General features: G+C 41.1%; 2 long non-coding RNA genes across 2 annotated transcripts in view; one reads left to right on the forward strand and one right to left on the reverse strand.

Moving 5' to 3' along the window:
- Positions 1 to 27,940, reverse strand: part of LOC102168193 (uncharacterized) — a 51,287-nt gene that overhangs the window by 7,553 nt on the left and 15,794 nt on the right. The window lies entirely within an intron of this gene.
- Positions 558 to 7,762, forward strand: LOC146395658 (uncharacterized). Its single transcript, XR_014830912.1, has 3 exons — positions 558 to 949; positions 1,812 to 1,889; positions 4,914 to 7,762. It is a non-coding gene; the product is annotated as an uncharacterized LOC146395658 (long non-coding RNA).

Genomic DNA, 27,940 nt, shown 5'->3' on the forward strand with positions numbered 1-27,940 from the left:
TACCTGTCCCGGGAACTAACATATGCTGCAGGTGCGGGCTTTAAAATTTTTAAACAATCTTTTCTCCTATGATTCTTAGCAAATTCATCCACACGCTCTAATTTGTGGGAAGAGGGCAACACGTGTGGGCAAGAGGACTCATCCTCTACCATTAGCATCTTAATGGCATTTACAACTTGTCCCATTTGCCTGAATGTTTAATTTGGGAGTGGAATGAGCTTCCTTCTCTTTTACCTCATTTATTACACATAGGAAATGGTTAATTACTGGAGTTTATAATCTCCAAGCCCAAACCCTGACACAATATAAAGTTTCATTTCTAGTGCTCTGAATGTTAAAAGGTAGAACTATATGGACGTCCAGTGTCTTCCATCTCTGAGACTCTACAATTCATCCTTTTTGGCCGACACAATAAGCAAAAAAATTCCAGCGCCACTAGTCTGAAAAGCGGGCCAGCGCGCATGCTCCTTAGTCAAGTCAGCGGTGCCTTCAGCCTTTTGCCATCGCGCCTGCGTGCCGGGATGCACCTCGCCCAGTGTGCGGGCGGGAAGCCACCCGGAGAACCCGGATGGAACCCAGCGCGGCTGGAGCTGAGGAGACTGCGGGCGCTCCTGCCTCACCGCGCTCCGCAAGTTCCTGCTCCGGGGTCGGACCCAAGGCGCCACCGCTGGTTTCAACGCCCCGAGGCTGGGCCCCAGCCTGAGTCGAGAGCGAATTGGAGCCTGAGACAGGCGCCTAAAAGCCCGAGCATCCCTTGGGCCTGCGCCTCTGGCTCCGAGACGGCGGGCAGAGACCAAGCAGTCTTCTTCCCGCGCCGCCAGCATACTTAACTCGCCCGGGCCGCCTCCTAAACGCTCCGTCCTTAATAATACACAACAGGTCCTACTAGTTACAAGGTGGTGTTCTTTACATGCATGCTCACAATTAAACCTCCCAACAATCCTATAAGGTAGGTACTATTGTCATCCCCAGTTGAGGGATTGAAGCCTGGACAGGTACCCAGCCTCTAAGTGACAAAGCCAGGATCCCAGGCGTTCGTTTGCTTCTGCAGAGTATGCTCAGCGACTGCATTCCTGTCGCTTCTCTCCCGGCTGTTGCTTTTAACTGTAAGAGGTAATGAGTCAATCCTCTGCCTCCCTGACACCCGCACCAACTATGGACCGGCATAGGCGGTGGCCAGGTATAATAAGTTGGACTGTATTTGGTTTGGAGTTTTAGGTTTACAACTGTACTTTGGTATTGTCACTGCTGATATTGATGTTTTAGCCTTCCCCACATTATTTCGGTTCTGTGAATGTTCACTTGTAACTGGTTTTTCTCTCAGTTGTACTTTTTCATGTGTACCTTTCATAAACTTGCAAAATACTCTTGTTAAATCTGGTCTTTCATTCTGCATCTTCAGAAAGCTCTCAACGAACTCTCCAATGAATCATTCTAAAATCAAATTATGTCTATCTCAATAAGATAATCCTTTTCATTTTACTGTTTATTATGGAAATTTTCCAGTGTACATAGAAACTAGTGAGAATGTGTACCCATTATCCACCTTCAGCAGTTACCAGTTCAAGGCCAATCCTAGTCTATTTCCACCCCATTATGTGTGTGTGTGTGTGTGTGTGTGTGTGTGTGTGTGTTCAGTTCAGTATTTCAAAGGAAATCCCAGACATCTTATTTCACTTGTAAATAATTAAGACTGTACCTCTAATAAAAAAAGACCTTATTTTTAACACAACCCATACCATTATTACACTGTTTCAATTAACAATAATTACTTAATAAGATGATGCTTTTTTAATGTTTACCTATTTTAGGATATTGTGATTGCTAAATACCACAAAGGAGCAAGTGAAAATTGTAAGGTTCTAAAACACAAGCAAGCCTCTTGGGCGGTAAGTTCATCTCTGAGGATCTTGAAAATTCTTTCTACCTATTCTCCTTTTTCAAGGGGGATGGAGAAGAATACTAGAAATGACTGTTTCTAAAAATTCTTTTGTTCCAAGCAGATAACTCTTCAGTCAAAATATACTTGAGTAGCATAGTCAGAGTGTATAAGAATGTACTCTTAACTCATCCTATGATTTCTAATGAGACTAAAGTAAAGCTTTTTCCTTTACTCCTTCTGCCCCCCAAATACATGTAACAGAATACAGAAGTATAAGCATTTTTATGTTCATGTCATAATTTTATCATTATTAATTAGGAGAGGTTCAGTTGGCCTATAGTCTCATCTCTTGCCCAAAGAAAGCTTGAGATCAACTCCGAACTTCAAATTGTCTTGACTGGCAGACATCTTCCAATGTTAAACTGACTGACAACAACCATATGGCAGATCAACTTAAACTGACTGACAACAACCATATGGCAGATCAACTTAGTAGTTACATAGAGATACATTTTACAACTAGTTATTCTTGGCAGAGTCACTAGAAAACTTTTAATATTCATGGCTTACTTACTGTGATTTTTTTAATGGCCAAATTGAGCATTTGGATTTAAATGTACCCCATCACATCATTTAAGCCATGTTATGTGGCATAGAACTTTGGAGACTTTGGGGATCGCTTATTTATCTGGCAGATAGAATTGTTTTCTAAGGTATATTTGGCCCTATCTATGGTTTATACTTTTGCTCATTGCTCAGAGAAAAAGAAAAAAAGGTATGGCTTTCTTTTTAGGCCTCTCAACTTTCATAGGAAGTTGTCATCAACTCAGAAAACATAAATGCCTATTAAATCATTTAGACTGTTTACTTAGCAACCTAGAATATCTGCAAGCTAGGGATTGCCAGAGGGTATGTTTCATTCCTCGGAATCTGCCTACATATTAGGATGTGTATCAGAATCACCTGGACGACTTTATTTTGGGTTCTTTGGTCCTACTTCTGGAGATGATGATTTATTAGTTCTAAGGTAATATAGGGACATGTATACTTTCAACAGAGTTCCCAGTGATTTGATGGGAACTCTTGTTAAAGGTAACTGCTCTAGGTACTGTTCATAAGAATTATCTAAAATGCTTATTTAGAATACAGATTTTGGTTTCCTACTCTAGAGCTAGAGAATCAGAATCTCAAGTTGGGACCCAGGAATCTGGATTTTGGTAAGAGACTTAGATGATTCCTCCATTTACTACACCAGAAAACCACTGCCTCCTACATCCTGTTCTACGGTAATTGAGGGTGTTCTTTTAGACGAGAGAAATTTTTCTGAAGTCTAAGGTATCAGTAATAAGAATAGTTGTGTTTCTCCTGAGCAACTTGTTTTGCTTTTTCTACATGGACAGTGTGAATCATGAACTGATCGTGTGTATCCTACTCTTACGTCAAGGGTAGCTTAGTCACACCTGTTTGAAATTCTCTGCTTCAGTTGGAAACAAAGCTATTCGAGGATCAAGAGTTTCAAATCTGTTTAATCCTTAAGTCTATGTATATACAAAAGTTGCTGAAAGTAGATCTTAAGTTTTTATCACAAGAAACATAATTGTGACTTTGTGTAGTGATGACAGTCAACTAGACATTGTACTCATTTTGCAGTATATACATAGAGCAAATAATTGTGTTGTACACCTGAAACTAATATAATGTGGTATGTCAATTAAATCTCCAAAAAACCTTTTTAAAAAAGAATTGGATCTCTTGAAAGAAAAAGTACCAATATAGTTATAACAGGAGTTATTAGAAATTTGTTGGTGATATTTTATGGTTTAGTATTGCTTCTGTTTGTTAATCAGGGGCCAGCAGATAATCTTTAATGTTGAAACCATAAAATTTCTTAATCCAGCCCTGCTCACCACAGAAACAGCACCTCCCTCTGGCCTTGGTATCAACTGTGGATACTAAAATATTAGTGTATAATTACATCCATGTATATATCATAATGTGAACACATGGAACTAGCTGATAAAACCATGGATCCTAGCAGAGAAGGAAACTATAACAGGCCTAAGAAGAAACCTGTGATAGGAGGAACAAATGTGTTAGTTAGGGCCAAGGTGGCCATGGTCAGGTGTGTTCTCTGCTGAACAATTAAACTTTGTAGAAAAAGAAACTTTGTGGGAGTTCCCGTTGTGGCTCAGCAGTTAATGCATCTGACTAGCATCCATGAGGATGCAGATCTGATCCCTGTCCTTGTTCAGTGAGTTAAGAATCCAGTGTTGCTGTGAGCTGTGGTGTAGGTTGCAGATGCAGCTCGAATCCTGCATTGCTGTGGCTGTGGTGTAGGCCACCGGCTACAGCTCCGATTGGACCCCTACCCTGGGAACCTCCATATGCCATGAGTGTGGCCCTAGAAAGCAAAAATAAAGAAAAAAGAAACTTTGTGAAGCACAAAAAATGTAAGTGCCTCTTTGCTATGTTAAATTGCATATGTGTATATAATTTTTTAAGTTCAGTAATAACTCTTTATGTGTATTTAAAAAATAATTTTAAAAAAGCTAGCCACCATATCAAAATCTGCCCTTCCTTAAAATATTTAGTAAATTACTCCCTTCTCTGTTCACTAGATCATAACTGGGGGTGTGCATACCTCCTTGGCACAAGATGGAAGGAATGGGTGGTGGTGAGATGCCTTTTCTGGGGATACAAAATAAACCTGATTTGTTTGGAACATACATCACTGAAAACAAATATAAGCTTTAACTTCAGCTCCCCAATAGAGGACTTATAGGTGTTCACAATTTGCATAAACCCAGATCTCCCATATGTAACTTGCTGGCAAGTTAGTTATTCCAGGGCTTTAGCTGTGAGTTGCTAAATTTAAGTTGGACTGTCATGCTGTCATGGCTTACTTTGGACTGACGTGTTACAGTTTATTTCTTGATATGTACATAAATGACAGGATGGTATATGGTGTGACTTTGTTTTAATTCAGTTAGCCACTGATTCTTAATGTCTGGGTTCTGTTTTACTCCCAAAGCAAAAATCTGCGACATCTCTGGAATACTACCTGAGAGTGTTGGGGTGCCATGTCGAAGAAACGCAAATGGGATGATGACTATGTTCGTTACTGGTTCACCTGTACGACAGAGGTTGATGGAACTCAGCGCCCACAGTGTGTGCTGTGTAACTCAGTATTTTCAAATGCTGATCTCCGACCATCAAAATTATCTGACCATTTCAACAGACGGCATGGTGGTGTAGGTGGGCACGATCTCAACAGCCTGAAACATGTGCCAGCACCATCTGATCAGAGTGAAACCCTAAAAGCATTTGGAGTTGCATCTCAGGAGGATGCCTTACTTCAGGCATCATATCAGTTTGCATATTTATGTGCCAAGGAGAAGAATCCTCATACAATAGCTGAAAAACTAGTGAAACCTTGTGCGTTGGAAATAGCACAAATAGTTTTGGGACCAGATGCACAAAAGAAACTTCAGCAGGTACCCTTATCAGATGATGTGATCCATTCTAGAATTGAGGAAATGAGCCAGGATATCTTACAGCAAATTCTAGAAGATATCAAAGCCAGTCCTCTTAAAGTGGGTATCCAACTTGCTGAGACAACAGACATGGATGACTGCAGTCGGCTAATGGCATTTGTTCGATACATAAAAGAAAGAGAGATCATAGAAGAGTTCCTGTTCTGTGAACCATTGCAGTTAACAATGAAAGGAAAAGATGTGTTCTGTCTAGTCAGAGACTTCTTTTTGAAGCATAAGATATCACTTGATGTGTGTGGCTCTGTTTGTACTGACGGTGCCTCTTCTATGCTAGGAGAAAATTCAGAATTTGCTGCTTGTGTGAAAAAAGAGGTACCTCATATCGTGATCACACATTGTTTGTTGAACCCTCATGAACTTGTCACAAAGACACTGCCTTCAAAACTAAAGGATGCTCTTTTTACTGTGGTGAAGGTAATAAATTTTATCAAAGGGCGAGCTCCAAATCATCGCCTGTTTCAGGCTTTTTTTGAAGAAATTGGAATAGAGTATAGTGTTCTCCTTTTCCATACTGAAATGAGGTGGCTTTCCCGAGGCCAAATACTTACTCATATTTTTGAAATGTATGAAGAAATAAATCAGTTTCTTCACCACCAAAGCAGCAATTTAGTTGATGGCTTTGAAAATAAAGACTTTAAAATTCACCTAGCATACCTGGCAGATTTATTCAAACACCTAAATGAACTTGGTGCATCTATGCAAAGGACTGGGATGAACACAGTATCAGCTAGAGAGAAGTTATCTGCTTTTGTTAGGAAGTTTCCATTTTGGCTTAAGCGCATTGAAAAAAGAAATTTTACCAATTTTCCTTTTCTTGAAGAAATCATTGTTTCAGATAATGAAGCATTATGCATTGCAGCTGAAATAACACTGCACCTGCAACAGTTGAGCAGCTCCTTCCACGAATATTTCTCTGTTGGAGATCTTGATGAGGCAAGTAAATGGATACTGGATCCATTTCTTTTTAATCTGGACTTTGTTGATGATGGTTATTTAATGAAAAATGACCTTGCTGAATTACGAGCTAGTGGCCAAATCCTAATGGAATTTGAGACAATGAAGCTTGAGGATTTCTGGTGTGCTCAATTCACAGTGTTTCCAAGCCTGGCAAAAACCGCTCTAGAAATCCTTATACCATTTGCAACTACATACCTTTGTGAGCTGGGATTTTCTTCACTTTTACATTTTAAAACAAAGTCCAGAAGCTGCTTGAATATGAGTGATGACATCCGTGTGGCTATTTCAAAAAAAGTTCCTCGTTTCTCAGACATCATCGAACAAAAACTCCAGCTACAGCAGAAATCAGTGTAAGCTGGCAGACTTTTTTTTTTTTTTTTTTTTGACTGCAGCATGCAGCAGCTGGATGTGGGATCACAGTTCTGAAACCAGGAATTGAATCTGAGCCACAGGGATGAAAGCTCAGAATCCTAACCACCAGACCACCAGGGAACTCCCTGATAGACTTTTTAAATGTATTGTTTTTAATATATTCTCAATTCCATTATAAAATTAATTTTTTCCTTTTATATTTATGATATACCAAATCCTATGTTAAAAGTTTAGCATCTGTAACTTAATTTTCACATGAGGCATGGGAAAATATGTTTTGAGAATGAACACAGCAGCAGAAAATTAAGTACCACTGAGACACAGCATTTTTCTAAGTATCTGTTTCACTTGTTGATGTGATTCCATAAAAACGACACCCAAGCACTAGAATATCCAAGCTAAATGGTACAGTAGGCCACGAATAGAGCCAAGAGAACAAGAGAAAACCTCCCAGAACGTGCACCTTCATGTTAAAGGTCAAAGGATGAAATGACAGACTGAGTCCTCCCAAATCCTTGAGGCTTGTTTTGGGGAGGTTAATGAAATCAGAAAAGGATTATGAAATGTTATAGTGAGAGAAGGGATGATTCCAATTTATGTAGGATTTTTTTTTTTTTTTTTTTTTTTTTTTTTTTGGTCTTTTCGCCATTTCTTGGGCTGCTCCTGCGGCATATGGAGGTTCTCAGGCTAGGGGTCCAATCGGAGCCACAGCTGCCGGCCTACACCAGAGCCACAGCAATGCAGGATCCGAGCTTCATCTGCAACCTACACCACAGCTCACGGCAACGCCGGATCCTTAACCCCCTGAGCAAGGCCAGGGATCCAAATCCGCAACCTCATGGTTCCTAGTCGGATTCGTTAACCACTGTGCCACGACGGGAACTCCTGTAGGATTTATTTTTAAACGTATTCTTTGGGGTGAGTCTCACAATGTCCACTCCTCTACCTCTCAGACTCTAAATTCCATGACATTAATAAATATCCTAATAACCTGTTAGTTGGTCTTTGTCTTTTTTAAAATTACATCCGGACTCCAAGTCATCAGGGCTGCTGAAAAGAAGATCCCAGAGCCTTATTCAAGAGATTATGATTTAGCAGATCTGCGATAAGATCAAGGATCTTCTTTCTTAACCAGCTTTCCAGATGGTTCCCATGGATTCTTTGGTCCTTTTACCTCATCCTATTTTTCCTTTACCCCAGTTTCCTCACTTATTTACATCCTATGCTATATATATATTTTCTAAGGTAATTCAAAACCTTTGAGTGGACCAGAATATAATAAAATTGACATGAAGTCACTGTAGTAATTCAGGGCGACCAAAAAGTTCCCCATAGGAATCTAAGTTAATATACATTTCTGGATGATAATTTAACTAGATTTATTTTAAAATTTAAGTAATCTTTTATTTCAAAATTTAATGTTTTATCCATATGATCAAGGCTGGAAAAATAATGAGTCCTAAAATGAAGTGCCACAGTCCCCTTCCTACCTAATTACCTTAATAATTTCTGCTTTAACTTCCTAAGGTTCCACTCGTATCTCTCAGTAGTAACGTTATACCAAATACATATGCCAGTTTTGATTTATCAGACAGCAATTATATATTGACTCCTCTAGATAACAGGCAAGGATTGAATTTATAAAACATCCTCTCCTCTCCTACTACTTCCAATTTTTGTTATAATACTACTAATTTTAGTCCCTCTATTGATTCTTCGCAGCCCTTTGGTTAAGGATTTTTTCCCTCTAGGGGTTTATCACATGGAAAGAATCAGGGGTGTCCACAAAGTTTATAAGGTGTATAATCACAACACTTATAATACATTTTTTTCTTGGTTTTTCGTTTTGATTTTTTTTTTTTTTTTTTTTTAGGGCTGCACCCCTGAAGTATATAGAAGTTCCCAGGCTAGGGGTCCATTCAGAGTTACAGCTGCCGGCCCGCACCACAGCCATAGCAACTTGGGATCCGAGCCGCATCTGTGACCTACACCACAGCTTACGGCAACACTGGATCCTTAACCCACTGAGCGAGGCCAGGGATGGAACCCACATCCTCATGGATACTACTCAGGTTCGTTTCTGCTACAACGGGAACTCCTTGACATTTTTTTTTAAGCTTGAAGGGAAATGGAGTCCGACTATCAAATTTACATGCCACCTAAGTACACAAATTGAAGATTATATTTCCTACACAAAATTAAATTTTATCACTACCCTTCAAAATGCTTTATCAATAAATACAAATACATGCCTTCTTTAAAAATATAGTTAGAAAAATGTAACTCCTAATTTTTCCTAGTATAATCTAATATCAAGAGCAGTGGAGGAAATTTCCAAAGCTAATACAGGAACAAATCTGGAAGAGTATTATGAAGTTTAATACGTATGCATAGCTACAGATAGGAAGGAAGTAGGGATGGGAGCAAGGGTATGCATGAAATCTGGGACCTAACAAGATCAGGATGAAATGCCAGAAGCAAATCACCTTTAACAGCCAGTCTTTCATTAGGTCCACTAGAATTTTCTAGGACTAAATTCACTAAGTTCTGCTTTGAAAAAAAACCCCAAAAGGTACTTTAAAGGAAATGACTGAGTTTTTAATTCATTTTTCAAATTCTCCAACGGTTCAAATGAAAGAGATCACAGTATCTGCTAAAATGAAGAAGAAATTTAGATTTTATTTTTTAGTTTTAAAAATACCCCACAGTGGTACATATACTGGCACATGTTTTGGTTTATTTATCTCCCAAGGATGATATAATTGTTTTTCTTACATTTCACAATATAATTAAGATCACTGATAAACTGCAAAAAGGCATCAAGACAATATAAAGAAACCTTTATGACCAGTAGATGTCACTGTCAGCATATGACTGGTTGAAAGCAAACCCTCTCATTACAGATGTTGCCAAATATCTGATTTTAAACATCTCTAGAAAAGGGATTAATAGCTCAAATTAAAAATGCCCACCTGAGCCTCTGCTGGCACAAAACTTGTAACAACTTGGAGCCAATTACTACCAGACTGCAAGAAATCTGGGAAACAGTAAGAAAGAGAAGATATGAAGGGTATTTTACCTAAAACTGACTTAACATGTGGGTTGACATCTTGGCTGCTTTGATAAGCCACCAAAAGCCATTTTTAGTGGGTGGATAGGTCAACATTTTCACACAAGATCCAATGAGAATCAAAACCAAGTAGACACAAGCTTTTAAAGGGTGAACTTTATGTGAGGTATATCTCATTTTTTTTAATAGGATATTTATGGTAGAGAGTCTTTCTAGCACTAAATTATATCAAAATAGTGTAAGCTTGGCTTTAATATCTACTAAGCATTTATAAAAGTCAAATTTGGAATTCCCATCATGGCTCAGTGGTTAACGAATACAACTAGGAACCATGAGGTTGCAGGTTCGATCCCTGGCCTCGCTCAGTGGGTTAAGGATCCAGCGTTGCTGTGAGCTGTGGTGTAGGTTGCAGACGTGGCTCTGATCCCGCATGGCTATGGCTATGGCGTAGGACAGCGGCTACAGCTCTGATTAGACCTCTAGCCTGGGAACCTCCATATGTTTCGGGAATGGCCCCAGAGAAGGCAAAAAAAAAAAAAAAAATCAAATTTGAAGCTTCTGAAGGACTGTATAAGGTAACTGTTTAATTCATTGTATTTTTAGCTTTATCTTCTAAGAGTATCTTCTGAGAACCTAAGGTTTTTTCCCTTCTGTTTTACAAGGTTGCTCTAAGTCTTACTCTAATACAGAAATGGATTCAGCTACTTACTAGCAGACTAAACTCTATAGCCCTCAGCATATAGAAATCAAGAGGTCTGGCGAACCCTGCATCTCTTATTTTGGTCTGCTCAGCAATGATTCATTTATTCACTGGGTTTTTTTTCTTGCTGATGGCCGCATTCATAGCATATGGAAATTCCTGGCCAGGGACTGAATCTGAGCTGCAGCTTCAACCTACACCACAGCTACAGTGACACCAGATCCTTTAACCCACTGTGCATGGGAGGTGATCAAACCCATGCCTCTGCAGCAACCTGGGCCACTGCAGTCAGATTCTTAACCCACTGTACCACAGAGGGAACTCCTCGCTTGCTTCTTAATGGCACTCATTTTTCTTTAAGGAACTTCCTTACCCCACTGTCAGTTTTTATGGTCCCACCCTGGCTAATTAGAGTCAGCTCCATTTCTTTTGTTGGAATTAATGGGAAAGATGTTATGCTAGCTAAAATAGCAGGATATGAGTCTGGAGCTTCCAGTGATCAACTCTGTTGCCAGAGGGTGAAGCCAACAAAGACAAAACCAAGAAAAGGAAGGAGACAGATTCCTTATGACATTGCTTTAGCACCTAAATGCAGTCATACTTTTTTACTTTTCAGTTATATGATATAACAAATTCCCCCTTTTGCAGTTTCCTGTCACATGCAGCCAAGAGACCTACTTCATATACTCGGTTTCCAATCTTATTATGAATTGCTAAAGGGAAAGTTTTGACTCCAATAATTTTACTCTGTGATTTTGGACAACTCTCACCTGTTCTGGACCTCAGTTTTCTCCCCTATAAAATGAAACAGTTGAACAAGTGTTCCCTGGAGAAGCTTTGCATCTTTTTCTACAGAGGCCACATTTCATTCACTTAATTTTGGAATTTTGGTGATAGGACCTTTCCTAGACATAAACAGAAAAGACCCCCCCCCTTTTTTTTTTGCTTTGTTGTTGTTGGTGTCGTAATGGCATCAGCTTGGTTTCTGGAGCAACCACAGTTCCTATGTGTCATTTCCCTCTTGTAACAAAAGAACTAACCTATAATTCTGGAGACTTTCACCCTTTTTCAGGTTTACTTTTTTATTCTGGTCCTGACATTTATCCAGACTTTCAGGATTTCTTTATCCCCAATGTTGTATCATGAAAGGTCTCAAACATACCAAAAAGTTTTAATAATAATACAATGTACACCCATATGGCTATTTTCTAGATCCCAAAATTGTTAACATTTTGCCATAGCTAATCTATTTATATAAATGTATAGGTATTTATGTATCAAACAAGGTCAAATAAGAACAAAAACTGTACCAATTTTTAAATTATAAGAATCTACAACAGGAGTTCTCATCATGGCTCAGTGGTTAACGAATCCCACTAGGAACCATGAGGTTTCATGTTTGATCCCTGGCCTCGCTCAGTGGGCTAATGATCCGGTGTCGCTGTGAGCTGTGGTGTAGGTCACAGATGAGGCTCAGATCTGGCATTGCTGTGGCGTAGGCCGGCGGCTACAGTTCCAATTAGACCCCTAGCCTAGGAACCTCCATATGCCGAGGGTGCAGCCCTAAAAATACAAAAGACAAAAAAATAAAAAATAAAAACAGCCCTTGCCTGACCGGTATTACTGTCTTAAGAGCTCAAAAGTCTGAAGATGGGTGCCAGCCTACTGGTGCTGCCATCTCTGACCATGCATGATGAGGCTGGCTCTGGAGGTGTGAAAAAACTGAAAACTGATACTACTGGACTAACTCTCAATGCCAGGGTGAAGAAACACTGCAGAGATGATAAAATAGCAGCAGAAAGCAAAAGAGGAAGGATCGAGTCCCTGGTCCTTCCTGTAGATCTCCACCATGCCTCTGTATCCCTTATTTGCAGAGCCTAAGAGAAAACTAAGTGATAAAGAAATGTACTTTGTGGGGTTCCAGCCCCAGCATGACAAAGCAGATTACAGAAAGTATAGAACGGCGAGTTTGAAGCTAGAAGATGATAGCCTAGTCCTGCCCTTTGGCTATTCAGCATCCTTCTATCCGTAACTGAATTTCTATACAATAAACATAGCTTTGTGCTTAAGATGAAACTATCCTCTGTACAAATAAGATGATCTTACCTTTTCTCCACAATAAGGAGACAAAAAGTTTCTACTCACTTCTCAAATTTCTTAGCAGTCCCATTAATTATTCTGTTGGCTAAAAACTAGCCCCAACAACTAAGTTTTGGGGTTTTTTTGGGGGGAGTTGGCAGGGTTGAGGGGTACAGAAGTCTCCAGGTATAAATAATCCATCTCACTGTTATAATAAACAGTAATGACAAACTGATACACACCACCCTGAAGCTCCTCAGGCACACAGTCATAAAGCAACACTACTTATCAGGACATGCCATGCCCCGATCAAGGCAATTTCGGGCCCACCGGCATTAACCCTCATAGTACAAGATAAAAATGGTCAGTAGCAGACGCAACTACCAATTCAGAAGAAACACTATTATGTCCCTTGGTGAAAGCATTCCTCCCTTGGGAACCAAGACTTCCTAAATATCAGAATCACAGTCACAGCAATGGGAAGCAAAAATTCTGAATGTGTGAATTATTAGGTGCCCACCACTTGATTCCAAGATCAATGTATTCTGGCTTGGGGGGAAAAAAGAAAAGCATATTCATTGGTTACCAATTCAAAGCACATATTGTGTCCTATAAGACAGAACCTTATCTTTTAGGTTAACTTCTAGTTGCAAGTTAACTGAGTCTTACGTAGATCATCCTGTAATTCTAATAGACCAGGTGCTTCTGAGTGATGAAGTACATGACAAGACCAATAAATTCCACAGGCATCAGTCTGCTTCCACACTCTGCTATGAACTAAATGTTTGTGTCTGCCCCCAAATTCATATGGTGAAATCCTAACCCCTCAATGTGTGATATGTGAAGATATGGCCTTTGGGAGCTAATTAGGTTTAGATGAAGTCACAAGGGTTGGAGCCTGGCCCATTGGGATCAATGCTTTATAAAAAGCTTGATCTCTCTCTTTCTGGGGCACAAATAAGAGGTCATGTGAGCACCCAGAAAGATGGCAGCCTCCTACAAGCCATGAAAAGAGTCCTCCTGGAAGCCACACCTTGATCTTGGACTGACTAGCCTCCAGAACTGAGAAGTTTCTGTTGTTAAGCCACCCAGTCTCTTTCATTTTCTTATGGCAGCCCAAGCCAACTAACACACACTCCTTAGCTACTGCTTGATAAGATGCTGTGTTACCATGCAGGATATCTTAACACTTAATAAGGCTGGCAGAAGTACTAAGGACAAAGCCACATCTAGACTATGTGTCTTTTTCGGTGAGGATAAATAGCTGCCCCTTTCATGATAGGAGGGGTCTAATGTAATAAACCTGCCACCAAGTTTCCACATTAGAGACTAAGTGCTGATCTCCGCTGTTGGCAGGTCCAGCACTCAGGTGGTCAGCCTTGGAGGGAAGTCCAAGTTGAGGAATGGCTCCATCCTTGCCCACATAGCCATTCTTGTCCATGGGCCCATGGGCAATCATTAGGATGACTGGAGAAAGAGGCTACAAAGTACGTCATCTTGTTCTCTTGATTATTGAGAGCTTCCTCTTCACTAATTTAGGTTCAGCAAGGCCATCAGGAAGTCCTCAGGCTAAAGCTAGCTGTCACAGGAGACCCAAATATCCCAGGGATAGGCCTGCCTTAGTTTCCCTGCCACTCTCAGTCATTTGCTAGGAGCAGCCCGTGGGAAGCAGTGGTGAGCATCAGAGGGCAGCAGCTGGAGCTCTGGTTGTGTTCCCTATAGTTGTTATGTCTGCAAAGTACATTCTCATGGCTCAACAGAGTCCTTTGGTGAGCATTCACACAGAGCAAAATTATCTTCAATCTTCTGCCCATTGTGAGAGGTTCATCCATGTATTTCATCCCCAGACCTTCTTGTCACTTGTCTTCTAAATCTTTACTTTCCAAGACCCTCACCATTCATCAAACCATGAATAACTGCCCTTGATTACTAGAGTTTAGATCCATACTTCTGGATAGTGCTCAGTTTAGACACAGTAGACAACTAAATGTAGTGCTCAAAATTCTGAACCCTGGAAAGATTTCTCTTTAGTAAGATCTTTCAAAGACATACCTGATTGGGGTGTAATAGTGCAGGAATTTTTGTAGCAACCGGTTGATACTAGCATATTGGGCAGAATAAACTGTAAACCAAGCCTAAACTTCATCCTTATAATCAGCTAGTCATAAGGAACTTCCCAGGCAGCCAAAATTACAGATTGAGGAAAAGCTACTCCTTGCACCAGGAGTAGCTCTCAGAGGAGTTGGCCCACTTACTCAGGCAACTTGCTTATGTCTTCCAGATCCGCCTGAGCTCTATCCCTCAAAATAGACAAAACTGCAAAAAAAGGAATGGACTATTGCAACCTGCTCCAGACCACTAGCCTATCAGAAACTTCACCAAAGTAGATGAGTCCCTGGACTTTTATGGGGTTTATCTCCCACTCTCTGACTAACAAGAATTTTACCAAGGCACCTAAAGTACTTGCTACTACCTTCTTATATGATCTCATCAGTGAAGTAATCAGTGAAGTGGACAAGTTTGATGCTGTATAAAATGTCAAGATGATCCAAGATCTTTGCAGATTAGATTATCACAGACATTAAGTTGGGATAGCACCAAGGCAGGTCTGTGAAGGCAATCTCTTGTTTCTGCAAGGTGAAAACCTGCTTATGGGGTTCACTGTAAACTGATATAGAGGGATGAGAAAAGCATTTGCCAGATCACTAATGGTACACGAGGTACCATGGATTATGCTGATTCTCTCTCATAGAGATGCCACATCCAGAACAGTACTTGCAATGAGAGTCATTGCCTAATTAAGTTTATAACAATCCACAGTCATGCTCCAGATCCAACAACACTCTGCACAGGAAAAGCAGATGAAATTAAATGGGGATATGATAGATATTAACACTATAACAGTGACATTAATGTCTGTAATTTCCTCTAGGAATGTGGTATTGCTTTTAATTTACTACCCTGGTAGGGAAGGGAACTTTTAGGGACTTCTAACTTGGCCTGTTTTACCGTAATAGCTCTCATTCCATGGATCAGCAAACAAATCTGGGGATTCTGCCAGGAATAGATTATGTCTATTCTTATTAAACATTCAAGAACTACAGATATAACTACTGGATTCACAGACCTACTGGGCTCCTTTAACTTCAGCTTGGGCCAACACTCCATTCATTACCTGACCACCACAAGCTCTCACTTTAACTGGTAGGCCATAGTAGTATTTTAGGGTCCCAGGAATTAGCATCAGTTCAGGGCCAGTGCCTATTAGTTAATCCCTAAAAGATCTTAGGATTTTCTTGTTTTGTAATACAAAGTCACTGCAGGTCTCTGGAGAAGCTGTGGAGGAAGTCTATAGCATCAACTTGTGACAGTTAAGGGAGTTAAGGGAACTCAGCATGTCCTTCAATCAAGAAGCCCTGGATCAGACAAGTGGTTTAGATCTGGAAAGTGGAGAAGAGGCTGTGACTCTCTCTGAAGTGACTTTAGTCAGATTTCTGGACACCAGATCCAGTGTTTTTCCTGTTAAAAAGATCAAGCCATGTTTTAGTAGACTGACTTTCTATTTGCATTCCTAGATCCACTGTAGCATTTAGCTACTGTATTAATCAGTGTTTTCCAAATAAAACAAATCAATAGGATCAATTAATTGATTATAAGGAATTGTTTCACATAATTATGAAGGCTGGCAAATCCGAACTCTGCTGGACGAGCCAGTGGGCCAGCAGGCCAGAACTCCAGGAGAGCCAATGCTGCTGTTCCAGTCCTGAAAGAGTCAGCTAGAGAACTCTCTCTTGCTTGGGGGAAGTTTGTTTTTTTCTTCCATTCTGGTTTCCAACTCACTGGATCAGGCCTACCCACATTTTGTAGTGCAATCTAGCTTTACTCAAAGTCCACCAATTTAAATGTTAATCTGATCCAAAAACATCCTCACAGAAACACCCAGAATAATGTTGGGCCAATTATCTGGGCACCTGGTGACCCAGGCAAGTTAACACAAAAAATTAACCATCACAGCCACTATCTTTTTAATTTTTTTTTTCTGTTTTGGGCCACACCTGTGGTATATGGAAGTTTCCAGTCTAGGAGTCAAATTGGAGCTGCAGCTATAAGCCTATGCCACAAGCCACAGCACATCAGCAGGGATCAGAGCTGCATCTGTAACCTACACCACAGCTCACAGCAACACCAGATCTGTAACCCACTGAATGAGGCCAGGAAACGAACCCACATCCTCATGGGTACTAGCAGGATTCTTAACCTGCTGAGCCACAAGAGGAACTCCCATCACAGCTACTATCAACAATCCCTATGGGTCAAAATATTCTGATCACCCTTTTGTCTCTGCCTCACATTAAGTGCATCCACCTTCTCTTTCGTGCTAAACACTACCACTTGGCCTCTGCTACACCAGAATCCTCTCAACCCCACTAAAATCAATGAACTCATCTCAGTGGCAGCATCTTCTACCATCATACAGCCTGTAGAGAATAGCCACCAAAGAGGTTTTCAAAGATATTGGTGGTCTCCTCACTAACGTATTGCTCAATACCTCAGAGAAGGAGAGTCCTGCAGGACTTTTTGAACTGTATAGTAGTGAGCAGCAGTGGGTAAAAGGAGTTCAAAGATCACACATGAGAGGTTTACCCAACATTTATATCTAAGTCTTTGAATCCCTTTCTCTACATTTTGCCAGGGAAGTTCTGGGATCTCAAACTCATTATATGTATACAGATCACTGTTTGGTCCAAGTTGCTATCATCCAAATAAGTAAATTTTTTTTGCACCCCCCTCCCTGAGGCATGTGGAGTTCCCAAGCCAAGGATCAGATCCAAGCTGTAGTTGCAACCTATGCCACAAGTGTGGTAATGCCAGATCCTTAACCCACTTTGCCAGGCTGAGGATTAAACCTGCATCCTAGCACTCCAAAGACACTGCCCCCGCTACTGCACCACAGCAGGGACTCCAAGTAAATTCTTATATAAGCTGCTAACACATTAAATCCAGAATCCTGATAAGTACAGCCATATCAGTAAATTTGGCCTGTTACATTCTGCCTTCTTTAGTCTAACACTTAGAATTCCATTACCATATATATTTATCAGGTTCCTTCCTCTATAAATTAGAAAAATTTTGCAATTCTTTTGGATTACAGATTCTTTCCCTTAGGTTCAGATTTGTACTTGTTCCTCTGGAATATGTTGGATCTAAACCTAGTTTTGGATCTAGTGGCAGCAAGGAGTAGTGGAGCAGGTCTTGAAGAGGACAAACATCTCCTTGAAAGTCACCTGCTTCAAATATGGTTAGTACTACAAGGTTATCAAGCAAAAGAAGCCTAATCTTGGACACAGAAGGTGAAGGTAAGGAAGGCTCTGAGTGATTTAGAAGTTAAGATTCTCAGATTCATCTGAGATGAATTTGGACGTCGTCATTCTAAGTCCTGGGGATAATTTCCCCAGTCTTGATCCTAACTTTCACTGAAAGATGTAGGCTATACATGCAATTTCCATTTAATTCTGCAGACCTCACCAGTAAATACTGTGACTGAATTTGCAGCTACAAGAGATTTGGTATTTCTTTTTAGGGCTGCTATAGAATTTCTCTAGTTCTCTGACCTGTACTTGAGCTGAGATATTAAAGGGCTGTTTTTTCTTTCTATAAGCACTCCAGAGCACTCTGGAGGAGGCATCCCACCACCATGGTCCTTGTAATCATCATTATTCCCAGTAGCCACTTGGTCCTCCAGGGAACCTGATTCAGGAGGTTCTTTATCACAATGATTAAATAATCATGATAATTATTTAATCACAACCAATAAATCTGATTAGTCAGGGCCACTCCAGGTCATGGGTTACCAGCATCTCATTTCCATGACAAGGAGCTCAACACAGCATTCAAGTCTAAAGACAAACCCAAACACCTAAGAAAAAGGTCTATTTCATGAGACTTCTACTTTCAATTTCTGTATCAGTCAGGGTTCAGCCAGGAGACACAAACTCCACCAGTTACTTTTGCAAAGAAAATTTAACTTAAAGAATTAACTCAGCCATTAAAAAGAACAAAATAATGCTATCTGCAGCAACATGGATGGAACTAGAGCCTCTCATACTAAGTGAAGTAAGTCAGGGAGAAAAAGACAAATACCATATGATATCACTTATATCTGGAATCTAATACACAGCACAAATAAACCTTTCTACAGAAAAAGAAAAAAAAAAAAACTCATGGACTTGGTGAACAGACTTGTGGTTGCCAAGAGAGGAGGCAGTGGGATTTACTGGGCATCTGGGGTTAACAGATGAAAACTATTGCATTTGGAAGGGATAAGCAATGAGATCCTGCTGTATAGCACTGGGAACTGTATCTAGTCACTTGTGATGGAGCATGATGGAGGATAATGTGAGAAAAAGAATGTATATATGTATGTGTGACTGGGTCACCTTGCTGTACAGAAGAAAACTGACAGAACACTGTGAAACAACTACAACAGAAAAAATAAAAATCATTTAAAAAACAAAGAATTATTAACCAGGCACTGGAGAACTAGAAAGGTAAGAGGAATACTGCAGTAAACACAGAAATCAGTTACCATCCCTAAAGCTGGGAGAACAAGGAGAGGAGCTCACTGGGACTAAAAGAATTTAGAAGACTGAACAAAGGTCCCACGGAGCTTCAGCTGGAAGGCATCTGCCAGCTAATAACAGGTATGTCTAAAGAAGCATAAGGAGGCTGGTTCTGAGACTGTGTTAAAAAATGTAAACTTAAACCAGCTGCTCCTCCAGGAAATAACCATCATTCCTAGGTAAGGAACTGTTGCCTGAGGGAGGCTGAGAGTAACAGGAAGCAAAACAGAAAGAAGCCTGGGGAGGAAATGTGGGGGGAAGGGATAAATCAGGAGTCTGGGATTAATTAACATATACACATTACTAGGTATAAAATAGATAATCAACAAGGACCTACTGTATAACACAGGAAAATCTACTCAATATTCTGTAATAACTGATACAAGAAAAGACTCTGGAAAAGAATGGATATATGTACATGTGTAATTGATTCACTTTGCTGTATACCTAAAACTAACGCAACATTGTAAATCAACTATACTCCAAAATAAAATAAAAACTAATGAAAAAAATAAAAACAAAGAAGCAAGCTCCTAGCAGTTCCTCTAGACTTCCAGTCTCCTTCTAGTGCCCCTCACTGGCAGTCTAGCAGAAGGCCCACTGGCAAAGGAGAAACGTGATTTGCAAAGTCCCAGCCCTGACATCACATAGCTGCATTTGAGGCCAAGACTACAGCTTAGCACTCTGTGTGTATTTGCGGGGGCGGGGAATGAATGTTTGAAGGTGTATGTGAGTGTTTGTGTGTTCGTGTGTGTTTTCTGAGCCACTTTTAAAGTAAGTTCCCAACATCATGTTTTTCACCCTCTATACTTCAGCATGCATCCTAAGGGTAAGGACATTATCCTATACAACCACAAAACCATTATCCACACACAAGAAAATTAATAATAATTCACTAATAGTGTCTAATACTCAGACCATACCCAAAGTTCTTCCAATTGCCCCCAAAATATATTCTTAATTTTTGAACCACTTTTTAATATTGTTATGACATTAACATTTTGAAGAACATCCCACTCTCTGAATGGACTGTTTTCTCCTGTTGTCATATAACTAGTTTCTCTCCTTGAGTTTCTTGCTAGTCAGAGGTTAGGTGTAAAGGCTTAATTATATTCAGGTTAAACCCTGGCTGTATCAGATAATGTAAGGTTTTATGCTTTCAGTAATACTCAATTTCCTTACTTGGTTAATAGAGTGACCACCAAATGTCTCCATTTTAAAGGTACATTTTTCCCTTTGAGTTTTTTTATTACTCAATGAATTTTATTGCAAATTTACAGTTGTACAACAATCATCACAACCCAATTTTATAGCATTTCCATCCCAAACCCCCAGTGCACGCCCCCACCCCCCGACCTGTCTCATTTGGAAACTGTAAATTTTTCAAAGTCTGTGAGTCAGTATCTGTTCTGCAATGAAGTTCATTGTGTCCTTTTTATTAGATTCCACATGTAATATCATATGATGTTAGTGTCTCACTGTCTAACTTCACTTAGCATGATAATTTCTAGGTTCATCCAGGTTGCTGCAAATGCCATTATTTCTTTCCTTCTAATGGCTCAGTGCTCGCTTTGAGTTGTTTTGTGTGTGTGTGTCTTTTTTGCCATTTCTTGGGCTGTTCCCGCGGCATATGGAGGTTCCCAGGCTACGGGTCGAATCTGAGCTGTAGCCACCGGCCTACGCCAGAGCCACGGCAACGCCGGATCTTTAATCCACTGTTTTTTAACACCCCATGGCATATGGAGTTCCTGAGCCAGGAATCAGATCCCAGCCATGGTTGCAACCTACCCCATAGCTGTGGCAACATAAAATCCTTTAACAACTCCCCTCCCTGCCCCCCGGGGCCAGGCCAGGGATTGAACCTGTGTCCTGATGCTGCAGAGATGTCATCAATCCCATTGTACCACAGCAGGGATTACTCCCTTTGAGCTTTTTTAAGAGTGTGTTTTATTTTTAACATGTAATACAGGCGTCTGTTCAATTGAGACAGTACAGTCAAAGCTGTACCTCCCACCCCTTCTCAACTCCATAGTTCTCCTCTCAAGAGGGAGCCACCACTACCAGGTTGTAAGTCTTTAAAGAATGGTTACACATGAGCGCGCGCGCACGTGTGTGTGTGTGTGTGTGTGTGTGTGTGTGTGTGTGTGTGTAGCCTTTTTTCTCCATAGGTGGTAGTACATTAGGCACACTCTTGCATGCTTCGATGTTTTTTTTTTTTTCGATGTTTTTAATTTTGTATTATACCCATAATAAGTGAATAAGACATGTATAGCTAAGTGTCTTCTGAGTGTTATTTAAAAGAAACCTGTAGAAGTATTTTAAAATACAACATTTAGAGAAATTAGTCTCCTTCCACTTCACAACAGCTAGCAGATAAAACATTTCTTTATAGCCACCAGCTAAATCTCATTTATGCAGTTTCCTCATGCCTCATTGCCTCAATCTAAGATTTATGCTTTTCTTCTCAGCCAAAAGGCAGGAATAGACCCTTTATTTCTCATATTCTCCCTAAAATCATGCTGGCAAAACATGGCAAAGTCTTGGTGTCTATACTCACTCATAAGCTACTTTCTCTGAGCTTAATTTTTACAAAGCAAAAACCTCTAGACTTTCTTAGCATCTTCCTCAAATCAAATGCCAATTCATTTTTGATCCACAGACTGAGTTGAGAAACCTCATCAATAGCTTTCCGCATCAGATTCCAAAATGAAGTCTCTCTGACTGAGGCCTTTCAAGTGACATCTGGAAACTTTTTGGATCTTTTCTGGGTCATTTCCCGTTGAATATAACTGTGTCTATTTTGGTCTGACTTCATTTATGCTGGGACTGTAGCTGGCTCAGGGCTTTAACTCCCCTGAAACCTCAGACTAGAAGAACCTCTTAGAACTCTCTGGTTCTTCTTTTCCTTCCCATGAAAACTACTCTGCTTGTTGAAGCCCTCTGCCCAGCTAAACATCATCTAGTAGAAGGAACTTATGCTCAGGCAATATCCGAGCTCTCATCCCAACTGCCCTGTACTCACTGGGTAACCTTGGGAAAATGGCCTTGCTTATGGGCCATTCCCTTCAGCTGCAAAATGGGGAAAATACTTGTCCCAAACTTGGAAGACGGCAACAGATTACCCTTTGAAATGCTTTTTTAAAAGAAGGCATACAATTGTCGGGGGTTATTAACTCTCTAAACTCTCTGTCACATCCCCATCCCCAGGTCTATCTTATCCATCAGAGCAAAGGAGGACTTCGCAATAACTAAAACACAGAATTTCCTTATTATTTTTTGGGGGAAGGAGTGTTGAACAAGTAATAGATTTCCATTGTTTAAAAAATCAAATTGTTCCAAATGGCATAAGTGAAAAAAGAACTCTCCCTCTTACTGCTGTTTTCCAGTTCCTCTCTCCAGAGACAATTCTGCTGTTAAAATTTTTTGTATATCCTTCTAGAGATAGATTGTGCTCATATGTCCATGTGTTTCTGGGTGTGTTTAGCTCACATTTTTTGTTTAACTTGAATGGTAGCAAACTATACACATGGTTCCGCACCTTTTCTCACTAAACAATATACCTTACCGGTAATTCCATAACAGTACATAGAGTTCTGCTTCTATGTATGTACGTATCATGATTTATTTAATTAGTCCCTTATTGCTTGGCACTTAGACTGTTTCCAGGCTTTTATTAGTTCAAAGAAGGTTATGATGGATATCCTTATGCACACTTCCAGGATAAATTACTGGAAATACAACATCTATGTCAAAAAATAAATTGTATTTTAGATTTTTATAAATCTGCAAAGCTTTCCTTGCAATTTCATCCTAAGTGACACAGTACACAGAGCAGCCAGCCTTCACTCCAACATCGTGGTCTTTGCATGGAATGGTAGCAAGTCCCCTCTACTAACAGCTGTCTCCCCAGTGCTGCCACATTAGTAAGACCCCATATGGAATGACCTCATTCTGAAGAACTTCACAGCCCCAAAGTCCCTTGGTGAAAGTAAGCACTGACAACTTGGATCTTGGCCATTTAGCTATCTGGAATGACTCAACAATCCTTTTCAAACACTCTTGTGTACCAAAACTGGAGAAAGGAAAGGTTGAAAAAGGCATAGGGGAAGGCCAGAAACCCCCACATTTTAATAATACATGTAAGTCAAAAGACTCTGTCTTAACTCCACAACTAACTACCAGGTCCCTGAATGTCTCTGAACCTCTTTGCCCCTGTGTGTGAAATGAAGACCACAGGCCAAATTATTTCTCAGGACCCTTTCTTCCTTTGAGTTTCTGAAAACTTAGATGCAGTGTACATTTGGGGCACTTATCTTCCTAACCTCACCATTTTCAAAATGCAAGAAATGTCATGAATTAGTACATGATAATATCCAAATGGATGGCACAGTTGAGAAGACTTAGACAGCAGTATGCTAGTAAACAGGTGGCATGGGAGAAAGGACAGCCTTGATTTGCAGCATTTGCTGATTTCCATGGTGTTATGCTCACTATGATGATTTCAAATGCCAGCAGGACATCACTAAAAGTTAGGGAGAGAGGCACAGAACTGGCTGCTGGCTCGAGAAAACCACCAGCTAGGAATCCAAGCAAGCATTTTCTTCAGACTGTCCTGTGTTGAGAGGACTTCATGAAAGAGAAGATACCTGAACGAGGCATTTAAGAAAAGTGCATTAGGACTCTTTCCATGCAAATTGACAGAAACCACCCAAACTGGCTGAAAGAGAGAGAGACAGAGACAGAGACAAAAACAGACAGCAAAAATGAGAATAGGAATGAATGCTTTAGTATAAGTCTCCGAATAAAAAGCCTCTAATAATGTGGTCATAGATAGCACTGTCCCCCTACTTTTCAGTTCTTCTTGAATCTGCTTCTACTTGCGTATCAACATCACTGCCTCCTGCCATTAGCAGGCTCTCTCCAAGTAGCAGGCTCCCTGCCAGTGGCAGCCCAGAGCACTGTACTCAGAGTTAACAATTCAGAAAAAAGGCAGTGCCCACTCAGGGAAAACCAATGGAAAGACTGGTTGGCTCTGCGTGGGCCTCACTTCTACCATTTGAGCTCTTAATTGAGCACAGAAGGAAAGGGAACCCAGTGCACGTGCCTCTGCACACAGATCACTCTTTCGCTAGCACTCAAAACACATGAGAGTCATCCAAGACAAATTTCCCAAAAGACAGAGGGATGCTGGGCAGACAAAAGCCTTACCCTCATAGGTACATAGGTAAGGGTTTGTAGAGATGCAGAGGAGCTGGTACTAGTTAGAGGGAACTGCATAAGTGGAGGTGTGGAAACATAAAAGTTGAAAGTGCATTCAAGAGCCAGTAAGAAGACCATCCTGATCAAAGCAGGGCTACCCACAGAGCAGCAGTTCTCAAAGGAGGGTGATGTTGCCTCTCTCGGGACATTTGGCAATGTCTGGATTTTGGCTGTCACAACTCAGGGAGGATGGCTAATACTATCATCCAGACAGTAGAGACCAGGGATTCTGCTAAACATCCTACAGGGCACAGGAGAGTCCCCACAATAAAGACTTATCCAGCCCCAGATGTCAATAGTGCCAAGGTTGAGAAACTCTGTCACATAGGAAAAAGAGGAGAAATCTCTGGGAAGATGTCAAATCATAGAGGGGTTCCAGTTAGTGAGACTACGGAAAGGGTAAGGAGTTGAGCCATTATCCTATGGCTGTTACACAAGGGAGTGCTGGAAAGATGTTGAGAAAGCCTAACGTTGCTCATACACACCCTGCTCTTTCTGCCTGGCATCTCTCCTATTCCTCCTCTGCTACCGTGGCTCAGCTGACCCTTTTTTATCCTTTGTGGCTCACGTTAAATGCTACCTACTCAAGCAATCCTCCCAGATTTCCCAATCAAAATATGCTCTCCTGCAGACTTAACACCATCATTCTCTCCCAGTTTCCTTTTCTTTTCCTTCATAATTTTTTTTATTTAAATGAGAGTTGCAACGTTTATTTCAGGTTCTCTCTTGGGTTTTTTGTGGGGGGGTTGCATTTTTTTTTTTTTTTGTCTTTTTGCTATTTCTTGGGCCACTCCTGTGGCACATGGAGGTTCCCAGGCTAGGGGTCGAATCGGAGCTGTAGCCACTGGCCTACGCCAGAGCCACAGCAACGCGGGATCCGAGCCGCGTCTGCAACCTACACCACAGCTCATGGCAACGCTGGATCGTTAACCCACTGAGCAAGGGCAGGGACCGAACCCGCAACCTCATGGTTCCTAGTTGGATTCGTTAACCACTGCACCATGACGGGAACTCCTTTTTTTTTTTCATTTTTTGCCACACAGGCAGTATGTAGGAATTCGTGGGCCAGGGATTGAACCTACACTGCACAGCAGCAGAGCCACAGTGGTGAGAACACAAAAGCCTCAACCCGTTAGGCCATCAGAGAACTCCCTCCTTCATAATTCTTACCATGATCTTGAACTCCAGTTTACCTGAGTGCTGGTAGAACATATCTTTGCCTAAGCATCATGGAGACAGTGACCTTGTGTAATGGTTCACAACTGTGACCTCCAACATCAGAGTGCTTTGTGCACTGCAGTTGTTTGATACTTAAATCAATCAGTTAATTCATTTGAAGGTGGATTATGGGATTGAAGAGGGGCTGAGGGTAGAAGGTAGAATTGAAAGAGCAGAGAGAACAGCAGTCCTCTGGACTTCTTCCCTGCTTGCCCTGCTGCACATTCACCTGCCCTCTCTGACTTTTCTGGCACCTACAGTTCACAGCATGACATATCAGTTGGGCTCAAGTGAAGAGACAAAACCCTTCTAGCTATTTCAAGCAGACACAGATTTAATTAAGAGAATTAAGTGAGTTCAGAATCAATGCAGAGCAAGTTCTGCCTGGGCGTCCAGGAATGACTTCCATAACACCACCAAAGTACTCACACCACCCTCACCACCCAATCTGGAAGTGAGAGTCCTGGAAGCCACTGGCCCATTTTCTGGCTACAGGGAAAAATCAATTTCAGTGTAATCTGGGGAGCTACCACCAGAACTCCAGTGCCATGCTGTACCTTTTGGGTCAACTCAGCCAAAGGGATTCTTCCCGGCTGCTGCCTCCTCTCCACCCAACCCAATTTTTTTTTTTTTTTTTCCCCTAACTCAGTTTTGAATTCAGGTCTTGCACAAGCATAGGCCTGGCTAAACCTAAATCTCAAAGAGAAACCCAGCAGCAAGGAGTATAGGAAACAGGTATTTATTTATTTATTTATTTATTTATTTATTTATTTATTGGTCTTTTTAGGGCCACCACATATGCAAGGTCCCAGGCTAGGGAGTCGAACTGGAGCTATAGCTGCTAGCCTACACCACAGCCACAGCAACTCAGGATCCAAGCCATGTGCAAAACCTACACCACAGCTCACGGCAACCCTGGATCCTTAACCCATTGAGCGGGGCCAGGGATTGAACCCAGGTACTCATGGATACTAGTCGGGTTTGTTACCACTAAGCCACAATGAGAACTCCAGAAATGGGTTTTTAGCTTTCCAGCCTTGGCGGTACAGGTAGGCACACTCAAGAGAGGCGTGTACAGATGTGGAACAAGCAGATCTCCCCTGTCTGGCACATGGCTGCCCCTGTCTGACTGTAAACTCTCTGCGGCCATCAATGTCCTAATGTATTCATCACCTCTCATTCAATGCTGGGCATGTCCTCTATCTGAATGAAACTACGAAATGAATTTAACTGAATCAAACAGAGTGGGAAAGCCTTCTCATTTCTTATAACACGTTGAACTTTTCCCATGATACATATTTAAAGTAATATGTTTGCATTCATTTTCTCTGTAGACCAGAAGTTCACCTCCCTGTCTCCATTCTCACATAGGTAATACATGTTTGCGGACTAAATAAAAGACATAAACAGACTAGTGGGAAGAAGTCATGAGCCCCATCCAGCTTGAAGCATATCCTGCAATAGCCATTAAACTAATATTTTGGATTTTCTGCTCCATGAAGCCATCACCACTCCAAGGACCCAAAGGACAAGGCCCCAAAGACTCCCCTCAGCTTCAGGTGATGTGGATTCCAGGGCTCTTCCAAAAGTTGGGAAAACAACCACTCCCACCTATGCAGCCAGTAAACATTTATTAGATGCTTGCCAGGTACTGAATATGGCACCACTGCCTTTCCCTACACTATCCATTAACAATTTTCTTGCCAACAAGAGCATGCCAGGAGTTCGCATTGTGGTGCAGTGGGTTAGGCCAGCAGTTGCGGCTCTGATTCGACCCCTACCCTGGGGAACTTCCATATGCTGCAGGCGTGGCCCCAAACAGAAAGGAGGAAAAAAAAAAAAAAAAAAAAGCATGCCAGTGATCTCACTTCTGTCACAGTGGAGCCCCATGGGTACCACTTGAAGATTCCTACTCTACCCTAGGAGAGAGGCTATCCTGAGCCCTTTAGATTCAGAATGGCCTCCAGGCATCCTAAGCTGCATTCCCTTACCTTTTTCATTCCTGACACACTTGGGAACAGACCAAGGTACCCTGAGCAAGTGGTGGAGAGCGGTCCCCTTTCCAGCCATCTGTGAACTGACACACTATACTTCACGTGTTGTCTTTCAGTTGTGTTTACAGCTCTCACCTCCTCTACACCCAGACAAGTTCCTGCCATTCCTTAGGCTCAACTGAATGTCACTTCCCCACGCCTCCCCCTGAACTCCCAGTTTCATATGCATATCTTC

Source organism: Sus scrofa, chromosome 16 (genome assembly GCF_054392235.1).
Source record: "Sus scrofa isolate SSC_HxYL_T2T_F1_AM1 chromosome 16, Sscrofa_HxYL_maternal_Yorkshire_Landrace_v2.0, whole genome shotgun sequence".
NCBI classification, from domain to species: Eukaryota; Metazoa; Chordata; class Mammalia; order Artiodactyla; family Suidae; genus Sus; species Sus scrofa.